This window comes from Sciurus carolinensis, chromosome 4 (assembly GCF_902686445.1).
Source record: "Sciurus carolinensis chromosome 4, mSciCar1.2, whole genome shotgun sequence".
Lineage (NCBI taxonomy): Eukaryota > Metazoa > Chordata > Mammalia > Rodentia > Sciuridae > Sciurus > Sciurus carolinensis.
In genome coordinates, this window is record NC_062216.1 from 119534327 (window position 1) to 119545908 (window position 11582).

At 33.0% G+C, this 11582-nt stretch overlaps 1 pseudogene; it reads right to left on the reverse strand.

Moving 5' to 3' along the window:
* Positions 1-323: 323 nt before the first annotated feature.
* On the reverse strand, positions 324-6054 carry LOC124982928 (proline-rich nuclear receptor coactivator 2-like; annotated as a pseudogene).
* Positions 6055-11582: the final 5528 nt, after the last annotated feature.

The following is an 11582-nucleotide window of genomic DNA, read 5'->3' on the forward strand; positions in this document are numbered from 1 at the left end:
ATCTTACATTACTATATCCCCCAATAAACAATAGAAAAAAGTATTCTTTTCCCATTTCCCAAATCTAAACTTGAATGGTTTCCACTTAAAAGCTATTTTACTGAGAACATTGTCAAGTATAGTTAGTTAGTTTAAGTTGCCCTGATAACTACATTTAGATCACAGTGTACACATTATGTAAAACAAATGAGACGAAGTCTGATTAATATTCTTACATTAATGGGTTTGATACAAATAGATTAATTCCCTCGTGGATCTGTAATTCATTTCAGACCAATTGACCATTTGTAAACCTAGCCTTATTTAAATATTAGTACTTGTTCTTATTTTATACCTGTACTATAAGTTTTAAGTTAGTATGTCATTATTTCCTTGTCTGAAGGAGTGGAGTTCACAGGAACCCAGTGGCTTGGTGGTCTGTTAAGAAGACTTGGTGATAGTGACCTACTACATTTGGTTCCAGCATAGTTTTGATTAGCTTGAGACTTAAAAAGCAAGCTTGGATTTAATAAGCAAGTGTTACAATTTGGGTTATTTGGGAAAATCTCCCCTGCCCCATATTTTGTATAGCCTACCCTGAAGCTGCTGATAAGTCATAATGTCACCTGGGAATTCTGATCCTTGGTCTTCTATTATGCTGTTGTTGGTTCTTTCTAACATTTCTAGATTGAGGGGCTGGAATGTTATACCTCTCTCCACCACACACCTTCAGCTTCTTTTTCACCTTTGAGTCTGCTTTTCAGACTGCAGGATTTCCACCACCTCTCCTCTTCCTTGCTGCCAAACCGAGGGTAACAGGTGCTGCTTTTCTGAGGGGTCTTCTCCTTTGTCTCAGTACAGAAGTTTTCGTGGATCAATCTACTGAGTTCAGCCTATCTGCTGAGGTCAACATCTATCTCTCCTCAGCATTCAAGTTTGAAGGAAATCCAGAGACTTCAAGTCAGACTGTGGTGGCTCCCTCTCCATGTCACAGACTCCCTCCCTTTCCAGGGAGAGATGAGGCATGGATCAAACAAAGCGCATGCATGCAGATGAACTAGCTGCTCCTCAGAAAATATGCTCTAATCATCTAATTTGAACTGTCTGCTCCCTACATTTTATCCTTACACCCTCAATTTCTATCAGATTGACTTTTATTTATCTTAGCAGTGATTTATTTTTGTATTAATTAGTGAACTTCTTTTTTTTTTTTTTTTTTTTTTTTTTTTTTGCGGTGCTGGGGATTGAACCCAGGGTCTTGTGCTTGCGAGGCAGGCACTCTACCAACTTACCACTATATCCCCAGCTATATCCCCAGCCCTAATTAGTGAACTTTTTGTTCCTCCACTAGAATGTAAGTCCAATAGTAAAGAGGTCCTATATTGCTTAATATTAGAACCCCAAACAGAACAGTCAATAGTAGATATTTAACAAACTTGTAGAAAAACTAGGAAGAAGAAAGGTAATTGAAAATTTTTAAAAAAATGATTAACTCAAATTTAAACATTAATAAAGATTTATTATAATGTCAATTTTATTTAAAATGTACCATATTATTGAATGAGAAAAGCCAACCTGAAAGCACGTAATACTGCCTGATTCCAACTATATGACACTCTGGTAAAGTCAAAACTATGGAAACAGTGAAGACACCAGTGGTTGTCTGGACTGAAGGAAGATGAAGATGAAGGATAAGTGTGGCGCACAGAGGACTTTTATGACTGAGAAAATACTCTGTGTGATGCTATAATGATGGATGCATTTTATTATATATTTTTCCAAACCAACTGAATGTACAACACCAGGAATGAACACTAGTGTAAACTGTGGATTTCAGGCAAGAATGATTTGTTCATTTAGGCTCACAGTGGTAACAAATTGACCATTCAGGTGGAGATGTTGAAGACTGGAGAGGCTATGCACATGGACAGGAAAGAGTGGATGAGAAATCTCTGTACCTTCCTCTTATTTTGTTTATGAACTTAAAACCTATAAAAATTAAGTGTTTTAAAGGTAAAGGGTAAAAGTTATATCATTATATCATTGGAAATACATTAATTTGTGTTAAAAATAATGGGCAGGTGATTCCTAGTAGTAATTACTTGGTGATGTGGTATGCATTACTTGAACATTGTTTCATAATATCATTTCACAGCTATTATTACTGTATAAGAGTAAACTACTTCACATAAATTATTTTGCCTAGTTTCTCATTGATATATTAAAGTAAGATTTGAAATATATGATTTATCTTCCCTTAGAAGTAATTTCTGGCTTGGTGTGGTGGGGCACCCTGTAATCTCAGCAACTTGAGAAGCTGAGGCAGGAGGATCTCAAGTTCAGAGGAGGCTAGCCTCAGCAGTTTAGTAAGGCCCTAAGCAATTTATCAAGACCCTGTCTCAAGAATAAATAAATAAATAAATAAGGGCTGGAGTTGTGGCTCAGTGGTAAAGTGCCCCTGGGTTAAAAATTCCTGGTACCAAAAAAAAAAAAAAAAGAGTAATTCTAGTAACAGAAAAGTTTTCTCCATACCATGCAAATAAACTACTTACAACCAGATATGGTGGCACACACCTATAATCTCAATAGCTCAGGACGTTGAGGCAGGAGGATCACAAGTTTGAGGCCAACCTCAGCAACTTAGTGAGGTTCTAAACATCTTAGTGATACTGTGTCTCAAAATAAAATTATTTTAAAATGTACCAGGGATGTGGCTTCTGAGTGGCTAAGTACCCTTGGCTCAATCTCTGGTATCAAAAAAAAAAAAAAAAAAAAAAAAAGAAGTTAATTAATTACTTGAAAATATTTAAATGTGTAAATGTACTTCTATTTTAACATATTTTGTTTTGATATTTTTGCTAAATGGATTTCTCTACAGAATCTATGGTAATATGTTTCATGAATGTTTTCATATAACTATCTTTGTATATTTAGGGTTTCTTAAAAGAAGAACAATCAATATCATATTGCATTTCTAAAAATGAATATATCCATGTAATCCAGGAAAACATGAATTGTTACATGTATTGCTGATTTAAAATTTTCCCAGACTTACAGAAATAGGAATAGTGTTTCAAAAGGATTCCAATTTAATAGTTTTCAATGTAGTGCTTTATTACAGTCTTCACATGAGCTTTTATTGAAGAATTTTTATTGGAAAATAACTATATATTAACAGAGCCTAGGCTATAAAAATCCATTTATACTACCTTGAATATAATACTAGATGTTATTAGACATTTATAAAGTGATTTATGTTGATACTCAGGAGTTCAGATTTGTTTATTTTATATAATAAAAATGTAACTTTCCATGAAAATTTGATGCAATATATAAAGAAATTACTCTGAAAATTCAGTTTCCCTAATTCACAATATTCTGGTTGAGTTACACTTTCCAGTAGAAATATTCATAAAGTTGTCAGTTTGTGTCAATCACTTGCATGAGATAGGTGATGTAAATCTTCAGAGAAGGCAGATATAACTTCCTACTTGCAGCACTTTTTGTTAAAATCATATTCTTAATGTTCTTTTATTCATATTCACATTTCTTAGAATATAATCCTGATGAGATACTGGCTAACAGGAAATGTAGTTAGACATGTTTAATAATGACTAAGCTAATTTTGGTAAAAGTTAGCAACTAGAGTTAGTTTATAAAATTCAAATTCCTAAGGGGGAGTCCCTTTTGAAAACCCTTCAAACAACAAAAAATTAATCAATATAGACTGGTGGGAGGGCTTTGATCTGGTTAAATATTAGAAAATAATAGTTTTCATATTCTTATTTGTTCTTGAGGGGAAAATGTCAAAATTATATATTGAGTAAACAAATTATAAAATATTTGTCTTCTATAGTCTATTCTCTCAAAGTATGATAAATTTCAGGACTGAAGTTCAGGAAGACTGGATTCTGGTTCCAGAATCATCTTTTAATAGAATACTCTGAATAAGCAACTTTAGCTTTCTGTCCTGTCCCTTTCTCACCTACAAAATGGTAATAGCTATATCTGTCCTTTCTAACTCATGGACACTCTCAGTGATAAAATTATTATAAGGATCAATTTATTGTCTATCCCCGATTAAAGGAAGAATGGGTGTATTTTGTGAAGAATTTGCTATTTGTTTCAATGGTAAGAAAGAAGACAATCTTTGGGCTATAGAGTCAATTTCTATTTACCTTAAAGAAAAATAAAATGATGGGTGTGTATATTTTGTGAGTGCAGTCCTGTTTTACTAAGAAGAATAGATATTTAGTTTCATGTAATGGCATACTATGTTTATTAAACAATAATTTATACATGGAACAATTTTTAAAATTAGACAAAATATATCCCTTTTTTCTTAAGCAAATAATAAGTTAGGGACTAAGAGCAACAGACTGAAAACTAGCCACTCGATAGTCAAAAAGGGAGTCAAGAGACTGAAATTATTTTTTTTTTTAAATTTCATTTTATTTGTTCTTTTTAGCTATGCATGACAGAAGAATGTATTTTGGCATATTGCACATACATGGAGTATAACTTATTCTAATTAGGATTCTATTCTTGTGGTTGTACATGATGTGGAGTAACCCTGGTGATGTATTCATATAAAAGGCTAGGCAAGTTATGTTCAACTAATTCTACTGTCCTTTATATTCTTCTCCCTACTCCCTTCCCTTTGCTCCTCTTTGTAGAATCCAATGGACTTCTATTCTTCCCCTCTCCACCCTCCCTTGTTATGAATTAGCATCCACATATCAGAGATAACATATGGCCTTTGGTTTTTATGGGACTGGCTTATTTCACTTAGTATGATAGTCTCCAGTTTCATCCATTTACCTGCAAATGCTATAATTTCATTCTTCTTTATGGTTGAGTAATATTCCATTGTGTGTATATTATATATATAACAGATGAATGGATAAATAAAATGTGATATATATGTGTATATATATATATATGTATATATATCAGACTTATATATATCACATTTTATTTATCCATTCATCTGTTGAAGGACATCTAGGTTGATTCCATAGCTTGGCTATCCTAAATTGAGCTGCTATAAACATTGATATGGCAACATCATTATAGGACGTTGATTTTAAGTTCTTTGGGTATAAAACAAGGAGTGGAATAACTGGATCAAATTGTGGTTCCATTCCAAGTTTTCTAAGGAATCTCCACACTGTTCTCAATAGTAGTTGCACCCATTTGCAGTCCCACAGGCAATGTATGAGAGTACCTTTCTCCCCACATCCTGGTCAACATTTATTGTTACTTGTACTCTTTATAATTGCCATCTGACTGGAGTGAGATGGAATCTCAGTGTAGTTTTAATTCACATTTCTTTAATTGCTAGAGATGGTGAACATTTTTTCATATATTTTTTGACCATTCATATTTCTTCTTCTGTGAAGTATCAGTTCCATTCTTTTGCCTGTTTATTGATTGGATTGTTTTATTGGTGTTTTTTGAGTTATTTGTATAACCTGGAGATTAATGCTGTATCTGAAGTGCAGGTAGTAAAGATTTTCTCCCATTTTGTAATCTCTCTGTTCATATTCTTAAATGTTTGCTTTTCAGCGAAAAAGTTTTTTAGTTTGATACCATCCCATTTATTGATTCTTGATTTTATTTTTCAGTGTGCTGGAACTAAACACTTTCTATCTGAAAGAGTCTCCTTCAAGAATGCAACTGAAATAAAGACATGTTCAAACAAAACAAAAAGTGAAAGAATTCACCTCTAGAAAACTGGTGCTAAAGGATATCCTACCAGACAACAAGTCAGTAATGCAGGGAAAAACAGAAACAGAAATTAGTGAATATAAGAACATCTAAATACACATTGGTTTAAGAACTAGTAATAGATACAATAATAATGTTGCATGATGTTTACTAAGGTGATTTTAGCTCAGGGATACAGAAATAGATCAGTAGGATTGGGGACCCAGTAACAGACCCAGCAATACTGGCATATGACAAGGATGGCTTTACTAAGCAGAGCAACAATAAATGGTCCTGGAAACAGGGGCAGGGGTGTGACTCACTAGCAGAGCATTTGCCTAGAGTGTGCAGGGCCCTAGAATCCATCTCCATCACTGAAAATAAAATAAAATAACATAAAATATCCTGGGACTATTGAGTATTCATTCTTATGGGAAAATGAAATTAGATTCTACTTCATATTCCTAATATTTATAGAACTATATGTGGAAACAAAAATAGTAGACAACAATGCTTTTAGAAGACACCAAAGCAGAATATCTTCTTGATATTAGGACAGGAAAATATTTCCTAAACAGGAACAAAAAATAAATAATTATAAAGAGAAGATGTTTAAATTAGGTTACATTGAAATTAAGAATCCCATTTTTAAAAAATATTATTATGGGTAAACAATGCACATCACAGAATGGGAGAAGATAATTACAATATATAAAATGGACATGGGTCTTATATTCAGGGCATATACAGAACACCTACAAATCACTAGGAAACATCAACACAGTAGAAAAAATGGAAACAATGAAGAAGTACAACTTCACAGAGGAGAATATTTACTTTGCCAATAAAGATAGGAAAAGGTACAACCTTGTTATATAGCAGGTAAGGTCAAATTGAATCTATAATGAAATATGATTATGCAGGCACTGAAATGGATTTTTAACATGTTTGATGGTATCAGATGTTAGGAAGAATGCAGAGCAACAGGAACTCCTACAATACCCATAGGAATGTAAATTGGTACAATGTAAACAGGCTCTGGAAAAAAAAGCCTGCCATAATCTATTAAAGTAGGAAATATGCAAAACCCATTCCTATGTCTTTAGCCATGGAAATTATGGGTATCTAGTGCATAAGTGTCCTAGGAAATAGGACCAAAACTGTTAATAGCAACATTGTGGAAGTCTACCCAAATTTCATCCATAATGGAGTGGATTAATACATTTTGATTCATTCACACAATGGAATGAATAAGATGAAATAGTGAACAGCCCTGACACATCATTGAGAACATTGTTAAAGCAATATTGAGCAAGAAAAGTCAAGCAGAAAGTCTACATACAGCAAGATTTAATTTGCATAAGGTTTTCAAATAGCACAAGCTATTTGACATATTGCTTAGGAATACGTTTTGGGGCTATAGAAATATAAAGCAAAACAGGGAGTCAATTATATGAAGGTTAGGAAAGTAGGGGCTAAATAATGCAAAACAGCAAATGAGAAATTTCTGTGGAATTCACAATGTCCCCTTGACCTGGGTAGTTCTGTTGTTGTTCATGTTTTAACAAATTGAAGCTGTATACACTTTCTGTGTATATGCAATTTTGTGTGCAACTTGATCACATTTAAAAAAGGTAAAAATTTTAATGAAATGCCTAAACTCTGCAAATAAGATACTGAGACAAAAAGTTGAAAAATTAGTATAAACATTAAGAAAGTAAGGGACATCAAGAAATTATACGCTAAATGCTTCAGAGGAGACTTGTAGATCCAAAAAGATAAATGAGTACTTTATTTAGATAGTGTATTCTAAAATTTTTTTAAATGTCAGGAAAATTTTAAGACTCCTCAAAGCTAGAAAGTAGATCTTTTTTTATTTTGTTTTTTAAATCTCAATCTGATTTATATTGATATTAACCTTCTAGAAATAAGAAGCACGGAAGAACATGCTGCAACACCTACTGCTGAGAGCACATAAGAAAATGCATGTGTCCCATTATTGAAAGAGGCTTATTTCAAAGCCAAGTGAGAGGATAATGCAATAATTAGAAGAAAAGCGTTTATGGCAAATTAATATTATGTTTAGTTGTCGATGTAGACAATGAATAATAAAGAATCATGGTTTTTGCCATTAAACAGCATCTGAAGGGAAAACTATCAGATCATAAATATGCAAAAGCTTGCTGTTGACCAGACGAGGTAAGACACTGGCAAAACAGTCATGCAGTAAGAAAACAAGGAAAGTCTGCACACCATGTCTTCTTTTCTGCAAATTAAAGACTAGTATTTTATTTTTGCATATGATATCTTTAGGAGATAAGATATAGGATTGTGTGTGAAATTTCTGTTGTTTTCTTCAAGTATTAGTAAGTCATTGTAAATATGCACAACACTGATCCTTTCACAGGTGGAAGGGTGAACACTGGGTGAGGACACATAGGGCATGGCAGCATGAACAGTGAAGGGCCAAAGCAAAACTGTTCTGTCTTCCAAGACAACAATCTCTATATCCTTCCATCGCCTTGAGTTCCCTAGTTAAGGGGTTTGGGCTCCTCCATTACATCTTACAGGCTAATCTATTCCATGGTTCCACCCTTGATACTCTTTTATTTTCTCCCTATCTGCTTTACTTGGCAACCTCATCCTTTCTAGTTATTAAAATTACACACATATCAGGGGCTCCCACACACCGTCCTCATTGTGTTGTCTTATTTCAATTGCCTCCTGGACATTTCCACCTAATGCCTCAACTTTCCAATTATAAAAAGGAATGTATAACTTTTCCATGAAACCAAAGTTTCTAACACGCCTGATTTTGACAGAGAGCATTACTCTCCAGACAGCAGTTCAAGTGAAATCTTGAAAATTTCCTTGGCTCCTTATTCTCCTTCAGCAACATGTTCAAGCTTATCCTCCCTATATAAACACAGACATCATCACCATAATTATCATTGTTATTATCATCATTAGTCTCCCAATAATGTTGTTCCCTATAAAGCTGCCAAAATTTCTGGCTTAAAAGAAAGCCTGAATATATAATATAATTGCCTACTTAACATTCTCTACTACTCTACAATTCTTTCACTTGTCACCAAGAGAATTTTTAATACTTATAACATATAATATTCTAGTGTTAATATCTAGTTTTACGCTTTGTTTACATGCCTATCTCCACCAGAATACAAATTCTCAAGATCCAATGATAGACTTCAATCCTCAGAACAATACTAAGTACAATAAATAATTATGGAATGAATGCATTCTTTGCATGTTTGCTTGCTATGGATTATGTTTAAAAGCAGGAATTATTAACCTGGAATTCTTGGGTTGGTATTTTCACCAGCCTCTAACTAAAGTTAGCTTTGTTTTTAAACCAACAAACCAGAGTAGTACCTATAACTTTGGCACTAATAAAATCACAGATTTGTTCATGTTAAATTTAAATAATTTAAGCCCATCACTACTTTGAAATATAGTAGTTATTAGATCCACAGCTATATCATTCTCTATAACAGGAAAAGATATATTATTATAGGATAATTTTAAATATTTTAAAGTATTTAATATAATTATTTTCCTTGATAATCTTAGCCAACTTATTTTATCCATTGGAACCTGAGAAAGAAGCTTCAACAGATGGCTAAACAGTCCATGACACAAAACTGTATTAGGAACCCTGTTTTGAAAATGAAGGGAGCAAAATATGCCATTATGAAATATATTGTGGTCCTCTCATTAAGTAAACAGCTGCTCCTGCTTAGCAAGAAGTGAAGATAGACCAGTAGATCAGTGGAGAGAAAGAGAATGTGAAAGCCAGCAGTACAAGTAGAAAGGAATTTACTTCAGTGGTTGAACCAAGAAGTAAACAGAGGCATAAATAGAAAGAAAGGTAAAATACAGAATTAAAGTTAGAAGATAAGAATTTTTAGGCAGGACTGAAAAACCTCGTATAATAAAAACAAGAAAACACTGGACAAGTTGAGAAGAATCTCTGACTCCTATAAAATACTTAACAAAGACAGAAATTTTACCAAAAATGATTGATCAGATAGAAATAAGTTTGAGGTACTTATGAAGAATACAAACAAAAATGAAAAATTTTACAAAAGCAATAAATACATCTGTTTTCTAATTAAGTGTACAATTATAAATTCCACATGGAAGAGAAATCAAGTCATAATTATACAGGATTTCCTTAAGTAAGACTGTTAAAAAGCAAAATTTTTAACAAATTTAGTTTATAGGTCTAATTGTCTCTTATTAGCAATTTATTAATCTGGCAGCATCCTGTCTAAAAATAGATCTACCTCTGATAGGGAAGAACAGTTGGTGTTTGTAAGGTAGCTTGAGCAGGAAAAAAAGAGAAAAATAAAAGAAAGGCTAAATTGTTTAATATCAGGTTTCATCAAGTTACTTTCCTTGTAAGGATTAAAGCAGAGAGGACTTCCTTATCATGTCAATTCAGGTTGACAGAGCCTTTTCTGACTGGTTGCTGTGAACGTCTTATTTAAATATTAAAAAAAATTTTTTTTAATTGGACTGTTTGGTGATTTTCTAGGTTCTTTAAAGTTTCAATTTGATTACATGACACTTAGCACAAGTGACTCCTTTTGGGTTTGGTCTGCTGGGACCTAATACGAAACTCAGTCCAAAACTATGGAATCCTATAATTTTATTGGAAAAAAACGTTTTTGGGGTTTGTACATTTAACTGATCTGCTTAGTAAATTCGACTTCAATTTTATTATAAATATGTGTGCCAGATAGGTTATTTTCATATTTCCTGCTCTGGTTTTCATCAGGTTCTATTTACTTTCAAAATTTAGGCCAATCCCTTTCAGTATCTTCTATATGCCTGTTTACCAGTAGCCAGTAATGAGGTTCTCTTGAGTCTTTTCACCTTCATTTCTTAACACCGAATAGAAGAGAGAATGGAGAAGACAAGGAAACATGAATTTGCATAATAAACATAGGTCGTTTCAATAACAATGGGAAAATACAAGACACTATATTAAGTCATTATAGCAAATAGATGTCACACATAATTCTTTTTTTCCCCTCAGGTATTTTATTACAGTTATGAAAATCTGGGTAAACTGATGTCTCATCATCTGAGTTTTCAGAGCGAACAAACCATATTCAAACTGCAACAGGAACACGGGAGATAGAAAAAGGTCCAAAAAGGTAGAATAAAACCAATAACACTCCAGTAACAATAAATGTGTCTATCACAAAGAGTTTGCCTTATAAATTCTCCAGTAAATGTGCCTATAGCTCTTTTAAATGATGATTGTCTCTAGAACTAGGATGGGAAAAGCATAAGAAACCTGGGAATTCTTAGCTACAGAAAGTAAGGATTTGCATGAAAGAAAATGGAAACGCATCAAGAGGAAAAAAAATACAATTCCACTTTCATCGAGAACAAATATAAATTCTCTAGAAATAACAATTTTAAACTGATGAGAATATGAAAACCCACTAGATAAAAATATATTGTGGGTGTGATTAGATATTGAAAAGTGACAGTCCTACAAGATAAATTTTTCATGTTCATACAATTTTTTCTCTTTACTTTTTATTGGTTCTTTTAAGTTAAGCATAGTATTAGAATTCATTTTGACCTAATTATAAAAACATGGAATGTGATTTAGTCTAGTTCAGATCCCTTACTTCCCTTCACCCTCCCCTCTTTTCTCCCCCAGTTTCCTTCCCTCTACTCTACTGATCTTTCTGATATTCAATTTCCATTTTTTAAATTTATTTATTTTGATTCATTGTACACAAATGGGGTACCATGGTTGTTTCTCTGGTTGTACATGAAGTAGAGTCGCACCATTTGTGTAACCATACATGTACATAGGGTAATGATGTTTGTCTCATTCTGTTATTTTTCCT